Below are 4,382 nucleotides of genomic sequence, written 5' to 3' on the forward strand. Positions count from 1 at the left end.
GCATAAACGAAGGTGACATGTGAGGAAATGGAAATCTGCTCATTTATTTGTGTCTTCTAGCGTGTGACAGACCATGTATGTTAATGTTCTCCTCAGTCTTCAATCAGACGATCAGATTGGGAAACTGATAAAACCTCAATATTAGCTGAGAATATTACTAAACAGGGAAATGAGACAAGAGTGAAAATTTGAGAATGGGGGCAAGATAGACAGCCAAACGATTTCAGCATCAGGTAATCAAAGGGGTTCAGGTTAAAAAAAGCCATTTTTCATCTTGTTTTTTTTTTGTTGTTGCTATTTTACAAATTCTCCATGAACTTATTATGACTTGTTAGAGATAAATCCAGTTGCTTGAATATGTCAGATTGAATCTTCTTCCTTCTTTTATGGATGTTGTATGTATGAGAAAGACTATTAACTGCTTAACCACCTCTCTCCAATTCATAACCACAAATTATATTTTCAGGCCACTAGGGCAGTAATTCATAACCAAGGTTTTGTGTACCCCAGTGGGTACTTACATGTTTCTGGATAGGATTTTATGTTTGCTTTGTTAAACCTACAAGTCTTTGTACAAATCAGTAATTCACGGCAGATTAATATGATCAGATCATCTATGTGGTATTTAAATTTCACCAAAGACTACAAACAATTAATATTAGGTAATGATAAGTATGAGACAAAAACAGATTTCTGGTTCAGTTTCAATAAAGATGTTTGGGGCTTTACTGGTTGTTGGAATACAATGCATTAATAAAAGTGTGATCTGCTGTGATCAAACTAGCTTATATACAGTACACTCTCAGAAAATAATGTCAAAATGTGTACCCCAGCTGTCACTGGGGATGTACCCTTTCAAAAAGTACGGCTGTGCTAGGGTTACAAAGGGGCAGAAAGTTTCCGGTAATTTTTTAAAAAACTTTCCATGGGAACTTAAAGGTACACTCCATTTAAAAAAACGCTACACTCTAAAAAACAAACGGTGCTATATAGCACCAAAACAGTTGCTTTGGATTGTAACGATAGAAGAACCATTTTTAGTGCCATATAGCACCGGTGAAGAACCAGTGAAGCACCAGTGAAGCACCAGTGAAGCACCTGTGTAGAACCATATAGTGCTATGTAGAACCATATGTGGTGCTATATGGCCCCTATATGGTTCTACACTGGTGCTTCACTGGTGCTTCACTGGTTCTTCACCGGTGCTATATGGCACTAAATGGTTCTTCTATCGTTACGATCCAAAGCAATTGTTTTGGTGCTATATAGCACCGTTTGTTTTTTTAGAGTGTAATTTTCCAGCTCCCCTAGAGGTAAACATTTGATTTTTACCATTTTGGAATCCATTCAGCTGATCTCCGGGTCTGGCGGTACCACTTTTAGCATAGCTTAGCATAATCCATTAAATCTGATTAGATCATTAGCATCGCACTAAAAAATAACTAAAGAGTTTTCCTATTTAAAACTTGACTCTTCTGTAGTTACATCGTGTACTAAGACCGACAGAAAATTAAAAGTTGTGATTTTCTAGGCCGATATGGATAGGAACTATACTCTCATTCTGGTGTAATAATCAAGGACTTTGCTGCTGTAACATGGCTGCAGGCGCAATGATATTACGCAGTGCCTGAAAATAGTCACCTGCCATTGAAAGTAACCAAGGGGACTATTTTCGGGCAGTGTGTAAAACCACTACACCTGCTGCAGCCATGTTACAGCAGCAAAGTCCTTGATTATTATACGCCAGAATGAGAGTATTGTTCCCAGCCATATCTGCCTAGAAAATCGCAACTTTTCATTTTCCGTCAGTCTTAGTACACGGTTTAACTACAGAAGAGTCAAGTTTTAAATAGGAAAAATATCGAACTCTTTGGTTATTTTTTAGCGCAATGCTAATGTTCTAATCAGATTCAATGGATTATGCTAAGCTATGCTAAAAGTGATACCGCCAGACCCGGAGATCAGCTGAATGGATTCCAAAACGGTAAAAATCAAATGTTTAACTCTAGGGGAGCTGGAAAATGAGCATATTTTCAAATGTATATAAACTATATCATATATAAACATACAGTAAATAAACATTTAAGCAGATATGCATGCAAGGTAATACAATCAATTTACTTACGCTCATCAAGACTGGATTTATTTGATCAAAAATCTTTTTTGTTTGATTTTTGATCAAATAAATGTAGGCTTGATGAGCATAAAAAATGTTTCCAAAAAGCAAAAATTAGCAAGTAGTGTGCTGTGTGCATGTGACTGATTAATGTGCAGGGTAAAAATTAAACTGAAATTGCATTAAATATTTGCTGTTTTGAACTATATTATGCTGCAAGACCTTTTTTAAAGTCCCTGTTATAGGCAACTTTGCAATATTTTAAAATTTCCAGTTTATTCCCATTAATTCCCGAAAATTCCAATGGTAAGTTTCCCGCTTTGAAAATTCCCAGAATTTTGCAACTCTAAGCTGTGCACTTATAGAGTTCATTTTAGTACCTCAGAGGTATACATATTGATACCAAGGAGACCTTATTGTTATCTCAAAAGTAAATATTGGTACCAATGTAGGTATCTCTGGTACATATTAAGGCCTTTGTAAAAGGATACTGTACCAGTGACAGCTGGGGTACTTATTTTGTCCATTTCTTCTATTAATGTACAGTATCCATATACAAAAAATGACAAAATCCATATACATACAAATCCAAAAACTATAGTAATTTTTACCGTTTTCTACAGTAAATCATCATATACACAATTACCCTGATATCTTTAATATTGACTGAGTAAAGCCATGTAAAAGACGTCAATGGTATCAAAACAAAAAATAAAGATATTGGTATCATGTCAGGTTAGATGCATCTGAAAGTTTGCTTTGAATGTCCATTTAACAGGTCGGCAAAGCAGAAAGCAAGGTATGCAACTAAAATAGCATCACTTTATTTATAGTCGCCTTTAGACATTCTGTCGACTACAAAGGTTGTATTTACTGTAGATGTCATCAAACTATCATTAGAGTATTAGTAGACTGTCTGCTTAACACTTTGCTTATCCCTCAACAGACTATAAGTAAGTTTGCACAGCAACTTATTTAACTAACCCTAACTCTTACAATCTACTAATACTCTAATGAAATTTGTTGACAGGTGTGTAAAACAAATTCCTGTCTTTCATGGCATGTCCAAATCATAACAGCCAAAGCTCATCACAAGCGCAACCTCCTCGTACAAGCACAACATCGCGAAAGGATGCTCGCACACACACATACACACACTTGCGAGAGGCAGAGGGAAAGAGCTGACTTAACCATTTTTCTCCATTTCACAAAAGTAGCTGCGCTGGTGTCAACATGATGAATGAGGGAATGTGGAGAGAGGGTGCATGCTTTCTGTAGGGTAAGATGGCTCCTCCTCGGTGCCCGTGCCCAGTGGAATATACAAATGAAGGGCTGAGGAACAGCGCTATAATGAGCGCTAACATGTGTTTTCACAACGCAACATCAAAAGCCTCTCGCATTTACAAATGTTACGCAAAGCGTTTCCTTTCACAGTCAATTCTGGCGCTCTCCGCTCGGGTCGTCTGCATTACATGCATGGGTGAATGCGCAGTCCCCACGTACTTGCATACGGTACGCTTGGCTCTTTCTTCTTGTGCCGACATGTGCGAAAATGAAAGGTGAGATTTTAATTGTTTAGCGATGAAGTTATCACGCCGGCAACGGTGCTTAGAGAATGAAATGGGGGACAAAATTAAAACAACTGACTCCAGCACTATCCAGGGCCGTAAGCTGGCACGCTGTAGTGTTTGGAGAGAACTCTCGCCCTCTTAAGAATGCTTTCCTCAGCCAACTATATCCCACTAATTTACTCATTTATATTTAGCCAAGACTTTATATTTTAAAACGGCCTAAGATACACTTACTACTGGGACAGTTCACCTTCTTGTTGAAGTGTTTATTCTTTAATACTGTTAGTATTTTCTTTAAGCCTCTGTTATTGTATACAGAAATAGGGGCCAAAACATATATTGGTCCAAAATCTCAATCAGTTGCATTATATACAGTACTTTGCAAAAGTCTTAGGTCATCATGCCAGAATTAGATTTGTTGTTTTTGTAATGTTATAGTGATCATATATAATTGTTTCTCAGTCTCTTTAATAGAATACATTCAGAAAATACAGGAAATGTGTATATAGTATTAAAAACTGTATAAAAATGTAAACTGATGTGTTAAGTTTTTAGGCTAAACTCCCCTTCCAGCAATAACAGGAAACTGCAGGATCTCTTAAACCTAAATAAAATTAAATCCTAATTTCTAATTTTAAAGAAATTTGTCTTTTTACTTCATCCTGCTCAAAAACGCTCAAGATGTGTTTAGTGCC

The sequence above is a fragment of the Misgurnus anguillicaudatus genome, unplaced genomic scaffold, assembly GCF_027580225.2.
Source record: "Misgurnus anguillicaudatus unplaced genomic scaffold, ASM2758022v2 HiC_scaffold_34, whole genome shotgun sequence".
Classification (NCBI taxonomy): Eukaryota; Metazoa; Chordata; class Actinopteri; order Cypriniformes; family Cobitidae; genus Misgurnus; species Misgurnus anguillicaudatus.